Source organism: Lissotriton helveticus, chromosome 11 (assembly GCF_964261635.1).
Source record: "Lissotriton helveticus chromosome 11, aLisHel1.1, whole genome shotgun sequence".
NCBI lineage: Eukaryota > Metazoa > Chordata > Amphibia > Caudata > Salamandridae > Lissotriton > Lissotriton helveticus.
Window position 1 is genome coordinate 629,378,869 of NC_136072.1, and position 21,737 is coordinate 629,400,605.

General features: G+C 44.8%; 1 protein-coding gene across 1 annotated transcript in view; it reads left to right on the plus strand.

Annotated features, from left to right (window-relative positions):
* LOC144790862 (uncharacterized) overlaps positions 1-21,737 on the plus strand; it is a 580,240-nt gene that overhangs the window by 321,075 nt on the left and 237,428 nt on the right. The gene's annotated exons all lie outside the window — the stretch shown is intronic.

Here is a 21,737-nt window from a genome sequence, read left to right on the forward strand (position 1 = left end):
CTTAGATTGTTTTTTTCCGCCACTGGGTTCGGATGAAAGTTTTCTGCTCCGGCTAGAAATAGACTTTTTCAGCACTTCGAAGCGCAAAAGACTTACTAAAAACTTATCAAACTACTTTCGATATCGACTAACATCATTTTGACTCCATCAGCTCGATTCCAGTCGTCGACGCAGGCCGTTGGGCCTATTCACGCCGTGAGGCCTACACCTCATGGAAACGACATCGTTCAAGAGATGCCCCGGGTGTGGAGCGAAGTTTCCACACAGTGACCACCACGAGGTCTGCAACCTGTGCTTATCGCCAGAACACGATGAATCCAGCTGTACAGCCTGCGCGTCCTTTCGATCCAAGAAAACCATTCGAGATCGGAGGGCCCGTTAACACGACATGCAGAGATCAGCACCGGAACCCGTGGATATCTTCGACAAGGAGGTTCCGCTCGTTCCTGAAGAAGATTCCGATGATCTCCAAATCGTATCAGAGGCAGACGACTCAGATGACTCCATACCATCGGGTCAGCGCGTGAGTACTACTGCCCCTGCACCACATTCAGCACCCAGATCAAAGGCAAAGGTCAACACTCCGCCTCCGGGTCCCAGTCGCGACCGAAAGACCCCTTCGACAGCCCCGCCATCGAGCCCGTCTCTGAAGAAAGTCATTAAGCCTTCCGGTAGCTCGGAACCGAGCAAGCAGCACGTGCCGATCCTACCAGCTCCCTCGGCACCGAAACAGAAAGAAGTCTCGGCTCCGAAACCGTTGACTTCTAAAGACAAGGGTGTGAAGCCAGCGTCCGACACCTCGAAGCCGACGAGACCAGCTTCCACTCCGAAACCATCGTCTTCGGTGCCAAAACAGACAAGGCCTGATTCCGACGCGTCCGCCATCTTGGGGGTGAATTCTGCGAGCGGTCCAGTGCTCGGCCCCTCCCTCGCCCACAACTACAAAATGGCCCCCCCGCACAGGGAGCGCAGCGGGCGCGCCAGCGGCGTGCCGAAGTCGTGCCGAAGGCGTGCCAAAGGCAAGCCCGTCTGCGCCAGTTCCACGCCTCACGCCGGAAACTATGGCCATTTTCATAAAACTCAAAATTATCAATACTCAAGCACACAGCTGCTCGAGCTGAACCAATGCCCCTGTAAACCTATGCAAAGAGTAAATCCAGTAGTTCTCTCTCCTTCATTTAGCTGCGCCTCCTGTGGCTTGCAGACACTTAACAATCCTCCACTCCAACCCCATAAACTATGCCATTCGCTCCAAGCCATGAGCAGGTGCCCTGTCACTAATACTCATCTGTTGACCAATAACAACCATAAGTGTGAATCAAACCGCCCGGTGAGTGGAAAAAGGTCTTTGAAGTGTATTTTGTTGAACACCAGATCCATGGTTAAACATAAACATGAAATCTCAGCTTTGATCACAGACCATGCTGTGGATTTAATGTTTCTAACAGAAACATGGGCATCTGATGCTTCAGGACCGGACTGGAATGACGCAGTTCCAGAAAGATACCTTGTAGAATTTGTAAATAGACTAGGAGCAGTGGGTGGTGGTATTAGGATTATTTATAAATCCCATTTAAAAGTATTCTCTCTACCCGAACAGGGTCTAGAAGCGGAAGCCATGAGCTTTAAAATTAAAGATAATAATTGCCTAATATTTGCAGGCCTGCTTGTGTATCGCCCCCCGGTTTGAGAGCGCCGTTTATTAGAGCACTACACACTTTTTTAGAATCTACGTCTAACTCCGCCACTTATACCATCCTGGGCGATTTTAATTTTCATTTAGAAGCAAACAATGACTCTGACTCGATCACTTTAATTGACAACTTTCTTAGCTTCGGCATGACTCAGTTAATCTCAAACCCCACTCATACTGCACACAACAAGCTCCTAGACCCTTCTCAGCATGGCTTTCGCCCTTCGCACTCAACAGAGTCTGCCTTGATCATGGAAACCGAAACTATTCGTAGGACAATGGACGAGGGTGGCAGAACGGCCCTGATTTTACTAGACCTCACAGCGGCGTTCGACACCGTGAACCATTCAATACTGTTAAACAGATTAAGAACTCTAGGCTTCACCGGCACTGCTCTAACTCTTTTACCATCTTTTTTGGACTCCCGAATTCAACAAGTGCACTGGGAAGGTTTTCAATCTGACGAATTCTCCCTCCCAGGTGGGGTCCCTCAGGGCTCGGCGCTATCGCCTACTTTGTTTAACCTATACGTCACTCCTTTAGCTGCCTTAATTCAATCTCACGGCCTGCAATTAGTGTCGTACGCCGACGACACTCAAATTGTAGTGTCAGTATCCCAGTCTATTGAAGCCACTGCAGAGCGTTTCAAGAATTGCCTTTTCGGTGTAAAAAATTGGATGAGCTTTAATTTTCTAAAACTAAATACGGACAAGACCGAGATAATTGAGTTCGGTCAAAAAACCGTCCGTCTGGAGCAACCTCTGGTGGCGGGCTCCTGTCGTAGTCCTGCAGATAAGGTTAGGAATCTTGGCTTCCTGGTTGATAAAGGTTTCTCCTGCAAAGCACAGATTAACCAGGTAACTTCCACCTGCTTTTATACCATCAAGGTTCTTAGAAAAGTTCTACCTTACATCCTTCCAACGTTAAAAAAGACTGTAATGGGTGCCCTGGTAATGTCCAGAGTGGATTGTTGCAACTCACTCTACTTGGGCACAGGAGAAAAACAACTGAACAAACTGCAGGCAATTCAAAATGCCGCAGCCAGGGTTCTGTTGAATCTACCCTATCGCCGCCCAAAGTCATGAAGGAACTTCACTGGCTCCCAGTCAGGTGTAGAATACAGTTTAAGGCTCTCTGTCTGGTCCACAAGTCCCTGTACGGTATGGGACCAGACGACTTTCCTAAACTCCTCCCTCGATATGTACCATCGCGTAGGCTGAGATCAGCCAATCATGATTTAATAAGTCAGCCAAGAATAAGAAGAATGCGATGGGGTGGCAGGTCCTTTTCGTACCAAGCTTCCAAACTATGGACTCTCTGCCCCCTGCACTGCGCTCACAAAAATCAAAATTATGTTTTAGAAAGGCATTGAAAACCTGGCTTTTCTCTCCGCATTAAGATCTGCTCTCACCGCTCTCTCTGTCACTATAGCGCCAAGACGCCTCGGCATTCGAGCGCTTTATAAGTACTTCAGTCAGTCAGTCAGTCAGTCAAGCCCTCAAAACAGCCTACGACACCGAAAACTACACCTTTGGTGCCGAAAACTACACCAAAGGACACTGTAACACCTCCTAAGGCTAAAGACAAGCAGCAACCTCATCCAGAACCAAAGAAATCAGTGCCGACAAAGGTTCAACAAGGAGAGGTCCTTTTTCAACCAGATCCTCTGCAAAAGAAGATCTACATTGACCAAAAGACAGGTCATGTATCTACTACACCACACAAGAAGAGGAAGGCACATGCAACACCCACACCTGTAGTTCCTGGCAAGAAGAAGGACTCTGCCACATCTCCTATGCACCCTTCTTCTCCTATACTTCCTTCTTATTCATCCCCTGTTCCTCTTAACAATTCACCACAGAGATCTCCTCCACATTCTCCTCTTTTATCTCCACACTGACCTCAAAATGATGACGAGTATAGTTTAGGAAGAGGGATACACACAGATGAGCCTTTCCCATACCCTATAGATGATACAGACTGGGAGTCCCAAACCCACAGGATGTGCCAGATATTCCTGACCCACAGTCCTACCCATCAAAACCTTCTCCCCCAGAAGATAACATTGGTTTTGGTCACCTGTTGAACAGAGCTGCCATTTACCATGGGCTCACTATGCATTCCGATGAGGCAGAAGAAGATTTTCTGTTAGACACATTCGAACAATCGCAAAGATCTGTTCAAATTCTCCCCATGATTAAAGGGGTCATCAAACATGCTCTAGAGACCCTGTGCGTACTAGAATCCTAAACCCTAGAATTGAGAAAAAATATAGGCCTGTACCTGCAGATCCAGCCTACATTAAAGGACAACTACTATTAGATTCACTAGTTGTGTCAAATGCTAGAAAAAGGGCAAACTCACAAAATTCAGGTCAGGCACCCCCACCTGACAAAGAATCCAAGGTAATAGATGCTTCAGGCAAAAGAATAGCTGCGCAAGCTACCAACATATGGCGCATAGCTAACACACAAGCCCTCCTTTCACGATATGATAGGGCTCATTATGATCAGTTAGAGAAACTACTAGAATATCTACCTGACCAATATAAAACACAGGCACGTGACCTTATACAAGAAGGCAAACTAATTTCTAATGCCTCAATCAAGTGCGCACTAGATGTAGCAGACACTGCAACTAGGGCTGTAAATACTAGTGTCGTACTAAGGAGACATGTGTTGCTACGCATTTCAGGATTTAAACAGGAAGTGCAAACTACCATTTTAAATCAACCATTTAATTAAAACTAATTGTTTTGACCAGAAGTAGACAGAGCCCTTGAAGAGATGAAGAAGGATACAGACACTGCCAACTCCATGGGGGCTTTACAGTCCACACAAGCTAAAAGTTCTTTTTGTCGCTCCTTCTACAGAGGAGGCTCCAAACAGACTGGAGCAGACAATACAACATCCTTCAAATCTAACATGCAAACATCCTCTAACAAGGGATATTTTAGAGGAGGATATCGAGGGAATAACAACAAAGGAAGAGGTCGGGGTAGCAACAATAATCGAACCTCTTCCACCACAAAACAGTGACTTCCCTCTGCTCCCCCAACAGCATTCCACTCCTGTGAGGGGCAGACTAACGCAATTCCTGCATGTCTGGAACTCCATCACAACAGTCAAGTGGCTAAGACAGATTATCCTGTATGGCTACTGCCTAGAACATACCACCCAGGCAGGGTCCAATGTCTACAGAACACCTCACTCTGCTCAAACAAGAAGTTCTGTCACTTCTACAGAAGGACGCAATGCAAATAGTTCCTTTACAAGAACAAGGAACAGGGGTTTCCTCGCTGTATTTTCTAATTCCCAAGAAGGACAGGACACTAAGACCAATTCTCGACCTCAGGCCCCTCAATCAATACATACAATCAGATCATTTTCATATGATCACTTTACAACAAGTGCTGCCACTGCTGCAACAAGGCGATTTCCTTACAACACTAGATCTAAAGGACGCCTACTTCCATATTCCTATACATCCTGCTCACAGAAAGTATTAAGATTTGTACTGGAAGGGCAACATTACCAGTTCAAAGTCCTTCCATTCGGAGTGACAACGGCACCACGGGTATTCACAAAGTGCCTAGAAATAGTAGCAGCACATCTCAGGAGACAACACATACATGTCTTCCCTTATCTAGATGATTGGCTCATAAAAGTCAAATCATTCAATCAGTGTGTCCAACACACACATCAGACAATTCAAACATTGCACAACTTAGGGTTCACAATCAACTACACCATGTCGCACCTGCAACCTTTGCATATACATCAGTGTCTAGGGGCTACAATAAACACGTCTACAGCTCTAGCGTATCCCAGTCCATCAAGGATACAGAGCATTCAAGCCTTAGTCACAGCCTTTCAACACCAACAATCTCTGCAAGCCAGAGTGTTCACGAGACTAATAGGCATGATGGCATCTTGCATTTTCATAGTGCCATATGCAAGACCGCAAATGCGTCCATTACAAGAATGCCTAGCACAACAGTGGAACCAGGCTCAAGGGCAACTAACAGACCTGGTGTTGGTAGACAGCCTCACACATCGCTCTCTGCAGTGGTGGAACACCAAAAACTTGACAAAAGGGCAGCCGTTCCTCGAACCTGTCCCACAACTAGTGCTCACAGCAGACACTCTCTCACAGGATGGGAAGCCCATCTCCTACATCATACAACTCAAGGACAATGGAACAGTCAACAAAAGTTGTTGCATATCAACCATCTAGAGCTGCTAGCAATATTCTTAGCACTCAAAACATTCCAAGTACAAGTACAAAACAAAGCTGTCTTGATCCGGACGGACAACTTGACAGCCATGTATTATATACAAAAACAGGGGGGACACACTCTCTGCAACTGTCCCAGCTCGCACAGAACATTTGGAGATGGGCCATTCCACAAAACATATATCTGTTGGCAGAGCACCTTCCAGGAGTTCACAATCAGATTGCAGATCTGTTGAGTCAGCAGACACTACAAATTCACGAATGGGAACTATATCCACAAGTTCTTCAACCATTCTTCCAGAAGTGGGATCATCCAGACATAGATCTGTTCACCACACACAAAAACGCAAAATGCCCAACCTTCGCCGCCAGGTTTCCACACCCGCTGTCCAAGGGCAATGCGATATGGATGAACTGGTCAGGCAGATTTGCGTACACTTTTCCGCCAATACCACTAATACCATTAGCAGTACGCAAGCTCAGACAGCAGTCTCTCAAATTTATCCTGGTAGCTGCCACATGGGCACGCCAACCATGGTTCACCACGCTGCTAGAACTCTCTCTAGTTCCACACCAACAGTTACGACTTACTCCATCCCTGCTAACGCTGAACCATGGAGACATCCGACATCCAGATCCAAATCACCTGAATTTGGCGATCTGGGTCCTGAAGTCTTAGAGTTTGGTTATCTTAACCTACCACCAGACTGTATGGACATCATTAAAGAGGCCAGGAGACCTACTACCAGAGCTTGTTATGCTGCTAAATGGAAGAGATTTGCCATTTATTGCAAACATAACCAAATTGATCCCCTGGATGCTTCCATCCAGAATATTATTTGCTACCTTTTACATTTGCAAAGGTGTAACTTCGCATATTCATCCATACACCTGCACCTTGCAGCAATTGCAGCATATTTACAAAATAGACAACATCTGTCTCTTTTTCGAGTACCTGCAATTCAAGCATTTATGGAAGGATTGAAAAGAATCATGCCTCCCAGGTTGCCACCTTCTCCAGTGTGGAACCTCAACGTTCTTCCTACAAGACTCATGGGACCCCCTTTTGAGCCTTTACATATATGTGAACTTTCCTTATTGCTATTATCTCTCTTAGAAGAGTAAGTGAGTAACAAGCTTTCACAATACAAGAACCATTCTTAAAACTACATCGTAATAAAGTGGTTTTAAGAACTAATCCAAAATCTCTTCCAAAAGTCATCACTCCTTTTCATTTAAACCAATCGGTAGAGTTACCAGTGTTTTTCCAAAACCCTGACTCTGTAGCAGAGAGAGCTCTACACACACTAGATGTTAAAAGAGCTCTTCCCTATTATATTGATAGGACCAAATCTTTTCGTAAAACAAAGCAATTGTTTGTATCTTTCTCTCCACCACATAAAGGCAACCCTGGGATTGCAAGGTGGATTGTAAAATGTATACAAATATGTTATCAAAAAGCAAAACGTACATTAACATTTCCTCCTAGAGCGCACTCCACATGCAAACTAGGAGCCTCTATGGCTTTCTTAGGGAACATCCCCCTAGAAGACATCTGCAAAGCAGCAACATGGTCTACAACACACAACTTCACTAAACACTACTTGGTTGATGTGCAAGCCAAGCAGCAAGCTGCAGTAGGCCAAGCTGTACTTAAAACTCTCTTTCAAACTACTGCAACAGATACAGGTGACCACCGCTAGGGGAGACACTGCTGCACAATCGATGCTAAGTGTAGTATCTGCAGCTCATTTGCATCGAATGGAAAATGCTACTTACCAGTATCCATCTGTTCTTGGCATGTAGAGCTGCAGATTGCTACACGCCCTCCCACAACCATTTCTGGAGTAACCCATAAGCGTCTCCAGAATAAAAGGGGTCTCAGAGAAACTTCGTCCTCGATTGACCTGACCCCCAGATCTAATCGTAGTGGTATGAGTGGTGTACTACGGGGGAGACCAAACATTTGTCTAACAAAGGAGTTTTACACTTGTGTTAGGTGATAGAGTGCTTTCAGCACTCTATTTTTGTGTGGGTGCATTATATTCATGGTTGCAATGCACCTACACATCTCCATATTGTTTGCAGTGTTTTATGATCATGAACCTGTATCCAGTAGACTCATTCAAACATTCATTGTAGTGACATGTTATAATATGATTATATCTGTATCATCATGCTTGAATATACAAAGAGCAGGACAAGTTATAACCATATAATGTAATCGTATCTAGTTTAAGTTGCCCGAATTCATAGGCCCAAGACTGTATTCGTTTTTGCACCTTCTTGGCTTCTCGAGAAATAAAGAATTAAATGCATGTTGTTTTCAAGAAGTAGCTGTGATCTCATCCTACTATAGGTGAAGGAATGTCAACTTGTTAGTTTCAGATGGAAACAGATACAAGGGATGCTTTGAACACGATTGGAAGCGAGAAGGGAGGATCTCCTCTGTGTCTGGCTGGTCTGGGAACCAAGGTCGACATGATGAACAAAATAATGTAATTAATAGAGTGTGAACTTCCCCAAATAGAAAAAGTTGCAATGGAAATTTTCACCAGGATGAAGCAGAGAACCTGATTCTATATTGCATGTGTGCAGGGACAGAGCTCCAGGCTTCTGCTAGCTTTCGGAGAGAAAGGAGCATCTGAGAACGAGCTCCTAGCCTTAAGCACTTCAAACCATTTGATGTGAGTACTTCCTATGAATTCAACACGTGCTGACACCTTTGGGACTTGATGGAAGGGTATCAGATAGAATTTCTAATGAAAAGGGATTTAGACTCTTCACAATTCTATTTTTCTTATGCCGAATTACTTATATTTGTAGAATTGGCTCTGTATTGATTTTCCTATACCTATATATGTTGATTTTGAGATGTGTACACATCTTAATATTTTTGGCCTTATAATAAATTGACAAACCTAAAGAAGGAGTCTGTGTTCCTTTCAGGTATACGGATTGAAGTATTGTTATGAAGTGTTTCTTCCCCTCCACTACTTTTAGTAGGTAAATAAAAGATCATCAGCGTTAAATTCTAGGAAGCAGACAGGAGTGTAATTTAGCATAATCAAATGGTAGCAGAGGATGGTTTACTTCTAAAAGGTGAGTGGAAACGAGAAATAAGGTGTAGAGGAGGAAGACTAGAGGTCTGTATGCAGCTGATGGAACATCAGTGAAGAGTGGTAATGACCGGCGGACGTTAACAGTGTGGCGGATACAGGGGCGGCATGAGTATGAAAGGTTCTGTGAGGAGTGTTAGATTGCGGTGTGTTTTATTTGTGTGATGTTTTGCGGAGTTGGGATGCATGCAGAGTGATTGTGGTTATTGGTACTGGTTCGAACACGTGCGGATCAGGTAATTTGGTGAACGGCCTCAAGAGAAGTCCAAGATCCCAGGATAGCATTGTAATGTTATTGTCTTAGTAAACTGTGGGAGTCGTGAAGCGCTATCGACTGTTCACTTGTGTCAGGGAACTTTGAGAGAGTGCGGTAATAACTTGCTGTGAGAAACCCCAGGTACCGGGGTTAGATCGCAGTGATTAAGTGATCAACGCAGGTCGGAGATCACAGTGGATGCGTGTTTTTGTGCGTGTGTTCTATCGATTTTTTAGTGGACAGACAATTACTTGTTGTATGTAGCTGTTAGTTATTGTGACTGTGGTAGGACCAGTTACTTGGTTAATAACTTTGGGTTATACAATTCAATTCAATTTTTAATCATTATGATTTGGAATTCCGAAAAATTCAACATAAAAATACATCTTAAAAACATTACATTACATAAAAATTGCCAATCTAAATTCATCATATCATTTCATATAAAAACACAAATGAGCATATCAGTAGCAGCCATTCTAGAGGTTTTCCAGTGCCAGAAGGGATGAACCATGAATAGTCAGATTACCATACATGAATACTTACAGACTTATACAGCGGTATAATCTAATACTATCATAAAACATTCAGAATTAATACTTGTAAAGTGCAAAGATTTAAAACTCGCTATACAATACTAGATAATTAACGGATAAACCATATAATGAAAAACAATAATTTGTCTAATCACTAAACTATACTGTATAACCAGTAGCATAATGACACTGTAAGAGTAGTTCAATACTATAGACTCGCCTTTTTCAGCGTGAAGTACAGGATAGTTAGCAGCAAAACAAGGATGTTCGAGGCATATGAGCTGCAGATTACACACTATGCATAGATGGCCACCTAGTGTTGGGCCCGGATGTTTGCAGTTTGTTTTGTTGTTGAAAAGTCTTTGGAAGTCACGGGATAGGTGACTCCTTCTTTGGATGATACTGCGCATGGGCATCGGCGCCATCCCCAGATTGTTTTTTTCCACCACCGGGCTCAGATGTGTTTCCAGCGCTCCGTGTTGGAACCGATTTCCTTCGGTGCGCAATCTCACCAACTTCCAAAACTTTGTTTCGAACGCTTTCCAGTACAACGCTACTCTTCAACATCGAGGATCTCGATTCCGGTCGTCGACGACGGCCTTGGGGCCTAACTAGGCATCGACTCCAGATCATGGAAAGGACGCCATTTAAAAAGTGTCCTCAATGTGGGTCGAAGTTTCCCCACACCGACCTTTCGGAAGGTGTGTAACCTCTGCCTCTCTCCGGAGCAATAGGCAAAGGACTATTCAGCTTGTGCCTCTTTCCGCTCCAAAAAGACTATACGGGACCGAAGAGCGAGGAGAACAATGGCTCAAAGATCTTCAGCGCAGCGGGTCATAAGTAAGACCATCGACCCCGACCCTTCCTCAACACAGAAGGCCCTGGTCACACCCTCGCCCTCGGGCTCGGGTGCACACTGGCACTCTGCTTTTACTGCCCCACCTTCGGGCCCGGCTAAGAAGCCAATTAAGCCTTCAGGCGACTCAGGCTTGAGTCGGCCTTCACACGGTGCCGGGGCACATCTACCAAAAACCACAGTTGATGGACAGAATGCAGAACAATGTCATACATTCACCCCAGTACAGAGATCTGGGCCTAAATCCATCTTTTTTTTGCACTCCACACCACCCCAGTTTAGACATGGTCATATGCAAATCAGCCTTGACCCTGCCAAGCCATGTCTTTCCTGGACCGGAATTGCGATTCTCATATTTACATGACTAGAGAATCTGGATTTCATTAAAGACTCGGAGGCTGACATTATGCATACATCTTTAATGCAGATCCCAGCAGCCGCATCACAATATAACAGTTCCAAAACAGAACAAAGGCAACAGCTAAGAGCCATGAGCCAACAACACACAGCCTCTTTTAAATGAGGAAAAGTAGAAAAGTTCAAGAAGAGTTCAAAGGCTTGAGTAGAAACTCCGCAACCGAGGAGATGGAAGGCAGGATGTCACGAAACTTGACCGTAGAATGTAGAAGGAAGAAATCCAGGAAGGACGTTCCAGGAAGGACGTTCTCTTGAGAGACGTATTCAGGATCAGGCAACATCTGAAAGGATAAAGGAATTAGTCCAAGAAGCCCAAAGGAAATACATCCAAACATGTCATAAGAGGTTAAACAAGGCAGTAAGCATTGCAATAAATTACAATAAATTGTACATGGTAAAATGTAAAATTGAAATGCCTCCGGTGGAGGGAGGGGGGGATAATGTCAGCCTCCGAGTCTTTAATGAAATCCAGATTCTCTAGTCATGTAAATATGAGAATCGCAATTTCATTACAAGACCGGAGGCTACATTATGCATGTTGGAAGCTTCCTAAAACAGCATCAGACATGTGTTGGATAGGTTTACAATAATGACGAGCAAAGGTACCTGCATTGGACCAGTCAGCAGCTTTCAAGATGTCATCCAACCTACCTCCAGACCAGAGTGATTTGCTAGCCATAGCACCTCTAAGGGAATGAGCTTGAAATTTGGTCAAATCGACTCCAGCTAAGCTCATAACGGATTTAATCCATCTAGCAATAGAGGGGGAGCTAATAGCTCTATGAGGTCTAACAAAGGAAATTAACAATTGATTAACGCCGACTGGACGAAGTCCAGACATTCTAAGGTCATACTCCTTCATGCACTCGACAACGCAGAGTTTAGGATGAAGGTCAAAACGAGGATAAAAAATGGAGTCAGACATTGTTTTTGTCCTCCTGTGGACGTCAAACTTAACACCAAAAGGGTTATAAGAACGATAAGTAATATCAAGGGAACGAATGTCTGAAGACCTCCTGCAAGAAACAAGGCATAGAAGGGTAGCCAGTTTAAAAGAAAGGTTCTTCCTGTTAAGGAGAGAATTAGAAGGCCAGTTAGAGAAGAGACGAATAATCAAATCAACGTCCCAAAGGACGTCATATTTGGGTCTAGGAGGCCTTTTGATATGAATAGCCTTCATGACCCTACAAATAATGACGTTTTTACCAATGGACTTTCCATTAATAAGGGAATGACCTGCGGAAATTGCAGATCTAAAACAGTTAATGGACCTGTAACTAAGACCTTTCTCGAATTGTTCAACCAGGAAGTTAGTCACATCAACAATAGGGGCCTCCAAGGGATCCAGGTTCCTTTCCAGGCACCAACAAACCCAGAGTTTCCAGATTCTATTGTATCTATAATGGGTGCCTGGCGCCCAAGACTCCCTGAGGAGGATAGAAGCTGAGTTCGAAAGACCTGAGATTTCGTTAGATCTCCTGACACCTTCCAGGCAAGAAGGGATAAACTCCGATTGAGGATAAGAGGGTGAATGCGACCGTCGGAGTCTATGAGGAGATCTTCCAGTGAAGGGATCAGGAAGGGAATGCTGCAAGTCAATTCCAGAGCAGTGGGAAACCAGGCCTGGGAGGGCCAGAAAGGAGTTATTAAAAGGAGGAGACACTTGTCGTGTCTCACCTTCTGAAGTACTCGCTGAATCATTGAAAAAGGAGGGAAGGCATAACCCCGGATATTGCCCCAATGTTGGAGGAAGGAGTTGAATGCCCGAGCACCCGGGTCGGGCATCCAGCTGAAATAATCCGGAAGCTGGGAGGTGAGTCTGCTTGCAAAAAGATCCACCTCTAGGGGGCCCCAGATCTGATTCAGGGTACTGAAGACACAAGGATTCAGCTTCCAATCGCTGAAATCCACAAGGAAACGTGAGTTCCAGTCCGCGGAGGAGTTGGCAGCACCTCGAAGGTATTCTGCCCTCAGAGCAATCTTGTGTTCTAGGCAAAACATCCAAAGCTTCTTGGCTAGGTCCGAGAGGTCTGCAGACTTCGTGCCTCCAAGGCGATTGATATAGGCCACCGCTGACATGTTGTCCATCTTCAAAAGGACAGACCTGCCTTGAAGAGAATTCCTGAAGCTCATAAGAGCATAAAGACCGGCGGTCAATTCCAGGAAATTTATGTGGTGGAGAGATTCCTCCTGAGACCAAAGACCTCCTGTGTTTTGATTCAAGAGGCAAGCACCCCAGCCGTGCAGGCTGGCATCCGATTCCAGGACGAAATCCGGGGACGAACCAAAGATGGCTTTCCCGTTCCATGCCTCCAGATTGTTCAGCCACCAAAGCAATTCTGAACGAGAGTCCGAATCCAGAGAAATAAGGTCCCCATACCAGAGACCTGATCTCAGAGCTCTTGCTTTGACCCTCTGAAGAGCCCGATAGTTGAGTGGGCCTGGAAATATTGCTTGAATTGAGGATGAAAGAAGACCTAGAAGTCTGGCCAGGTCCCTGAGGGAGAGATTCTGACGGCTTAAAGCATGCTTTATTTGCTTTTTTATTTTTGAGATTTTCTTGGAAGGAAGAAGGAGGAGGCAACGAGAGCTGTCGACTGTGAAACCCAGAAACTTTATTGATTTTGAGGGAGTCAGGGAAGATTTCTCCTTGTTTATAATGAAACCTAGGCTTTCTATGAGTTTCATAGAAAAATCCAGGTCCTGAAATAAATGCACTTTTTCTTGCGCCATAATGAGAATATCGTCCAGGTAGATAATGAGACGAACACCTCTTGATCTTAGGTGAGACACAACGGCCCTCATAACCTTGGCGAAGCACCATGGTGCGGAAGAAAGACCAAAGGGCAGAGCTTGCAACTGGTATAAGCGATCTTTCCATAGAAACTGAAGGAAACGCTGATGAATCTTGGCCATGGGAATGGTAAAATAGGCGTCTTTGAGGTCTAGCTTGACTAACCAGTCCCCTTCTAGAAGAAGGTCCCTCAGGAGGTGAATACCTTCCATCTTGAAATGTCTGTAAGAAATGAATCTGTTTACTTGGCGGAGATTTATAACCGGCCTCCAACCCTTGTCCTTTTTTTCGACTAGAAAAAGGTTGCTTACGAAACCCATGAGATCCATGGGAACCTCCAGTATAGCACCTTTCTGAATCATTGAAGAGATTTCCTCTTCGATGATGGTTTGTTGAGCTGGGCACATGGGAATACTCATGGGGAGCGAAGTCTGGACGGGGTCGGAGTCGAAATCTATTGTAAAACCTTTCACGGTGCTCAGAACCCACGCATCTTGAGTGATGCATTCCCAATTTTTTAAGAAATATTTCAGTCTGCCCCCTACCTTTATGGGGAAAGAAAGGGAAGGAAGAGGGGGAACACTCACCTGAGGGATTATTCTGGACGCTTGATCCACGAGATCTGAAACCTCTGCCACGCTGTCCTCTACCTCTCTGGGGGTAGAATTGCGGGCTTGAATATTGCTGGTACTGTTGAAATTGCTGGTATCCTCTGCCAGTTCCACGTGCTCTGAAGTTGGGCCTCTGGAAGTAACGGCCGGAAGATTGGCCTCGTCTTCCGGCCCTTCCGAAAAGGTTATTGCCCGAATTAAAAACTTTCCGCATGTTTTGTTGTGCCCTGTCGAGGGCCGTAAAAGTCGAGACATATTTTCCAAGAGATTTAATTAAATCTTCTCCAAAGAGGAGTCCTTTCTGGTTTTTGGTAGGTTCTTTATCGGCAAGATCACTGAGCTTAGGGTTAATCCGAGTGAGGACCACTCTACGCCTTTCGGCGTTGATGCCTGCGTTCGCATTTCCCAAGAGGATAATGGCCCCTTGGCTCCAGCCTCTAATTAATTCGGCATCAAGGTGAGTGCCTTCACTGTGGCTCTGTTCTGCAGAGTCGAGAATCCTCGTGAGAGGGCCAAGGACGTCGAGAAGACGATCCTGGCAAACTTTGAGGGATTTCTCCATACCTTTCCTGGGGTCACGCCCCAGCTTAAAAAGAAATTTAATTAGATCAGGGTCGAGATTAGGGGTGTAAGACGACTTATCACCCACAGAAGGTCTAGCGCATTCTGCTCTTAGAATGTTGCGAGTCTCTCTCTCCAAGGGGAATCTGATCCATTTTTTAACGAACTTCGCAACGTGTTCCTGAGGGAACCATTCAGAGCTTCGGGGGTGTTTTAAGTTTTGAGGTGAGAGCATCTCCTCGCCCAAGGGGTTACAGATCACATCTTTTGAGGAGGGTGTTCCCTCTTCAATAGGGTCTCCGAAGTCATGATCCTCATCATTAAGGTCGAGGACATACTCGTCAAGAAATTCAGTCATCCGATCCAATCTCATCATAGCTATCGTGAGCATCTGTTAAGTGTGTGTCGCTTCGGACACCTTGTTTTTTTGTGCCGCCAGGGACACCCAAAATATTTGAGGTGCGAAGACCTCCTTCATTCCTTGAGGTGCTAGGACCTCCTTTATCCAATGAGGTGCCAAGACCCTCCATGCTCATTTCATTATAATTATTCTTCTTCAATCTCTTACCCCGGGCTGAGCCGTCCTCTTGAGGGGGGCGCTTAGAACTAATGATCTGAGAGAGCCCTTCCCTCAGACAGGTTTTCATCTCCTTCTGGAGCATTTTGTTAAATTTGACGTTGGCCAGGTCTTGGGAAGGAGCAGAAGCCTCTTCTGAGCCTGAGCTAGACATGAGACTAACTGATAATATGGCTAACGGGGATAATATGGTTTTAACACCAAGGCCAAAAACTATGTAGGCAAGAAATCATGAAATAATGTGCTTAGCTGAGGCACAATAATGAGATCCACAGAGAAACGACTCGGATACAGTAAATCCCAATAAATTGTAATTATTTCCGAGCGTATATACTAAGAATGCTCTATTTCCGTAGTATTTAATCCAAAAATGCTTGTACGCTCGTAAATATGCCAACTGCCGCTTGTGAGAAGACGAGCGCGTGCAAGACAGGGGGGTTGCTATAGGAACGCCCTCACAACCCTTGTCAATGCGTGCGAATATAGGAAATGCCCTTAGCAACCTGACGACGCTGTGTCGTTGTTGCTCAGGGTCATTCCTTGAATGCGCCACAGTCTCGCGCTGCTAAGCGCGAAGGGAAAGTCCAACCGCTAAAAGGAAGGAAAGCAAGTAAATAAGGGTGAGGATACTTACCCTAAATAAGGAACGATGTATATCGCCAAGGGGAGACGTGCTAAGCACCGACAAAGTGGGGAAAAACGGGATTGACAGTTTTGGGGATGTCGAGCGAGTCGTGAATAATAAGGACTCAAAGTAAGGTCATTCAGGCAAACTGCATATAAGCGCGCGGGGGGGGGGTTGTAATGAGGGAATTTCCATATATTGGAAATTGGTAGTGGGAGGGTGTGTGGATTATGGGGGAAGGAAACTGTCACACCATAAATACACACTCATACTAAAGTCAAAGAAACCCCAAAAGTTATAAGGTAATATATTAAACCATTAAAAAACGAAAAAACATAGATAATGAGAAGAGTATAAGGTTAGACTTATCTGCTTGGGAGCCGCATTTAAAAGAGGCTGTGTGTTGTTGGCTCATGGCTCTTAGCTGTTGCCTTTGTTCTGTTTTGGAACTGTTATATTGTGATGCGGCTGCTGGGATCTGCATTAAAGATGTATGCATAATGTAGCCTCCGGTCTTGTAATAAAATCAAGCATCCTAGGACCGGTTTCTGGCTATCAGCCGTCTTCTGCCAGGATAGCTTGACTCCAGTGGTGTGGAGAGCATGGGACTCACGTCTGAGCATACCCATCCCACTCGGGATGACAAATGCACATCTACCGGCACCGAAAAAGACAATGGCACCGACTACACCTACATCTAAACCATAGGCGCCGAAACATACCGCTACTCCTTCGGCACCGAAACCCAGGTCGGAACCAAGCAAACCCGCTTCGGATTCCAAAAAACCACCGGAACCGAAAAAAACATCGGATCCGAAAAAACCATCGGATCCAAAAACCATACCGGAACCGAAAAAATCCTCGGAACCGAAAAAAGCCTCGGAGCCGAAAAAGACTCCTGCTTCCCCAGTGAAAGACATTGCCAAGAAACCAAAACAAGCCATTTCGGTGCCCAAACCTTCCTCCACACCAAAAGATCACCCTCCTGCAGAGGATTTACCTTATCCAGACCCGGCTCAAAAGACTCTAGCTAAGGATCCAGTCACTGGAAACTTAATTTTGGCTTCAAAAAAGCGACCACTGGACACATCAGCTCCAGCTCCGCATTCAAAGAAGAAGGACATGGCTACCTCTCTCCTAAGACTGCCTTCCCCTTCTCTTTCACCTGTACCATCACCACATCCTCCCATACCACAGCATTCCCCAGCTTCCTCCATCATACCAGACAGGGATGATAGCTCTGATGAAATGGGGGTAACATACCTGATCCAGCCACGCCTACAGGATCCCCTGACCCGTGGGATGATTATATCACCCCAGATGTCCAAATGTCCCTCAGGATGATGTATACCCCTCAAGGCCTTCCCCACCAGTAGACACTATAGGGTTTAATGAATTAATTCACATGGCTGCACAATATCATGGAGTGGACATGCATACTGACCCTGTTTTTTTTTTTATTTTTTATTTTTTAAAGTTTTTATTGAAAAGAAACCGACATACAAATAAACAAACCAAACCTCACAAGGCAGAGACATAATAATACATTGTCATGGGACCGTGCAGGCAAAGCTCAATGACTAGATGAATACAATGCAATCAGATAGGACGGGGGTAGGGGCGGACAAGGAAACAAGCGGAATCATTAACCATAGATGACGAGTGAATGCCAATTAGGGGGACGAAGACACATCAATGGTCACATCTTGTGGGGGGTACATATATTACCACGATAAGCATTCCACTGGGACCAGATTTTACCCCATTTCCTGGGCTGTCCCCCGGAAAGGTACATAGTCTTCTCCCGGAACATGCACCAGTCCATGTTTTCTTTCCACTTGGATAGGGTAGGTGGTCTATGTGAACCCCAGACCTGGGCAATGTCCCTCTTCGCGACCATATTTCCAAGGGTCGCCCATATAATCTGTGCTGAGCTGTAGTCATTAGGCTCCCAAACATTCAACAAACAACGCCTGGCATCGGGCAGCAGGGACACACCCGTGACACTTTTCATGACATCATGCACTCGGGACCAGAACCTGACCATCTCCGGGCATTCCCACAATATGTGGAGAAAGGAACCAGACATCCCACAGCCACGCTTACATAACCCATCCAAGGAAAAACCCATTCGAACCAGACAAGGCCCGGTGACATACACTCGATGGAGGATCTTAAGTTGGACGAACCTCAAGCGAGCAGGAATGGCGACCTCCTTGGGCGAGGACAAAGCAGATTGCCAGTCCTCATCGTCCAATTCAAGTCCGTCTGCACAGCATGCAGCCCGGAGGCGGACCAGCAAGTCAGCTCTGTTATTGATGAGTTTCTTATAAATCAAGGAGATCGTGCTGTCGGGCACATGACCATCCAAAATGCGGTCCTCCAAAGGGGAAGACTCAGGAATATCAGCACCCGCAGCAAACACAAACAACAGAGCGTGACGGATCTGGGCGTATCTAAAGAATTCATTGTCACTAAGCTCTTACTCCACTCGCAGCACATCAAAGGACTTGACAGTACCCTTCGACCACAAATCACCCACTCTGCTGATACCAATCATGTCCCATTTATCAAAGCCTTTCGTTTTCCACAGATGGCCCAAGCATTCCGAATCATACAGAGGGGTGGCCCGAGTAAACCTGCCACACCAACCCAAGGCCGCATTCGCATCACGCCACACTCTCACTGCAATCTTAGTGGGACCGGTCAGTGTTCCACGGAGACTACCAGAATACAACGCTCTGCTGAAGGTCCCCCCAGGCAAAATAAATCTGTCCATGGAGAACGCCGGGGCAGGGCCCGGTGCGTAGGTCGCATGATTAATCGCACTTAACTGGGATGCCCAGTAGTAACGTCTGATGTCCGGGAGGGCTATACCGCCATCATACCATGGAAGCTATTAAAAAGGATACCTAGATACGAGAAGGAAGAAGTCCTCTCTATTCGTATGCCTTCAATATGATGTGATTTGTTCTTAATATTTCTTTATCCACATGACATTACTAGGGTTTTACTCAAATTAATTTTTAGATGCTTTTCCAACATAAAGTTGGTAAAATTATCCATCAATATCTGTAGGCCCACAGCCTTCCTTGAAATAAGGACTGCATCATCGGCATAAAGTGATAATGAGGTGACCCGCTCACCAACCCTAGGTGCATCAACACCCAAATTCTGTAGTAACAAGTCGACCCCGTTAATGTAAAGGGAAAATAGAAGAGGCGACAAGGTACAACCCTGTCTTATTCCGTGTATGACACTAAAGTGCTTTGTGCATTTCCCGTTTTTCCCAAAACGTATCCTAGAGGTCAAACCTGCATAAATGTGCGCTAAAAAACATGATATCCTGTGGGGCACCCATCCCTTCAAGCGTCTGCCATAGCTTTGAATGATTTACCAAGTCAAAGGTGCTTGACAAATCGACAAAACAAAGATGAAGAGAACCATCTCTTGCGAGTGTGTATTTTCCTATCAGCAGCTCAAGGTTCAGGCACTGCTCCATTGTTCGGATGCCCCTCCTGAACCCATACTGGGCTACAGTTAAGATGTTTTTTTCTTTTACCCAGTGTTCCAGTCTGGCCAGCATTATTCTGCCCATTACCTTGGATGTCGAATCAGGGAGAGATATTGGGCAATAGCAGCTCGCACTGCTTCAATCGCCCTTTTTAAATATAGGAACTATCACACTCTCAACCCAGGTTGCCGGTATTGCCCCATTAATTGTTGCATTAAAAAAATGTATGTAGGCATGGAGGCGATACAGGGGGGAATGGATAGATACCCAATCTGGGTCTGCACTGGATTATTGAGGCGTATATTAACAAATTTGTATTTCCTGTATGCACTTGTTGTGAGGATGTTGTGGGTTGCCCTGCACCCCTTGAGCCCAACAGACTGCTACTGTGGGTAACGATGGGCACATTATGGTATTGGAGGGATAGGGAGGGATTTTAGTCTAGGGTATTAGAGGCGCCTTTGTTATTGCATAGGTGTGTCTTATGGGGCTTGATCTTTGTATGTAGGCCAATTTGGGTAATGGGATTTTATGATTGATTCTGTTTGCATTTGCCAATGAACTTCCGATGCTGACTGACGTGCAATGTTATGGAGCTGGTTCTTACAATAAAAAGAATTACAAAAAAAATGTATGTAGAATGGGCACCCAAAAGTCCATGTTATGTTTAAAAACGTCAATTGGGACCCCCTCTGGGTCTGCCGCTTTCCCACTGGCGCTATTCTTGAGGGCTATTCTAATCTCCTCACAGCTGTTACTATCTAATTTGGTATTATTTAATGAGATGATACTATTATTCTCAATGGTAGTAATGCGTGACTTTGTCACATTAAAAATAGCTTCAAAATGGGATAACCACTCTTCGGAGTCACTACTATATCGACTTTAACAGACTGAGCATCTTTAAAAAGTGGCTGGTCCAGGGTTTTCCTGAAGAGTATCAAATCTTTGGTCTCAGCGGCCTTAATCAAGTTATCCCACGCATTATCTCTAATCTCTGATTTTCTTTGATTTAGAGCTTGTTTATATCATTTCCGCAGGGTACTAATATCTTCCCTATTCCAGGCAATAGCTTTTAATACTGCCTTTAAGTCCCTATTTAGTCTAGAACACTGCTGATTAAACCATCTTGGGCAAAGTGCCTTTTTTGTCCTAGACTTACGTTGAAAATCTCCAGCGATTGCAGCCGAGATATTTAAAAAGGCCATGACTATATCAGTGCTGCTTGATAAGTTGTCTACACAAGTTGCTATATGATGACTGTTTATGTAACTATCCTTTCTGAGAAAACAGTAGGATCAACTCCCGCCCATTTAATTGAAATCCCATTTACACCCTGTGTCATAACATCAACAGCATGGACACATGGTTCGGCAATTTTAAAAAGTGGGGATTTTATTGTTAGTAGTAGAGGGTGATGATCACTTAGTAGGCTTGGCTGTATACCGCACTTATGTACAAGAGGCCTACAGTTCCTTGAAAATATAAAGTGGTCGATACATGAGGATGACCTTGCTCCCTCATATGTATAAGTAGTACACCTTCCATCTTGGGCGCCCTCTTGGGCATCCAACTCCATAATTTCCAAATTATACTTAAACATTACATAATGTATAATTTCACCATAATTATTATGTGGAAAATGTGAGGGTTTACCGCCTATTTCATCCTCATAACCACATTGGATCCCTGATATAAATTTACACTGTTCAATATTAAAATCACCTGCACAAATTAAAAAGCAGTCTGTCCCTACACTCTTAATAAATGTAGCCAATTATTCATCTAATAATGAGATAATCTCATGTCTTGAACCATTAAAAATATTATTATAAAAATTAATCACTAACATATCCTGTTTTCCTTTTACTGAAAATAATAAAAACTCTGGGTCCGATTCACAGAACTAACTTAAGACAAAATCCTAAACTTACTACTTTTG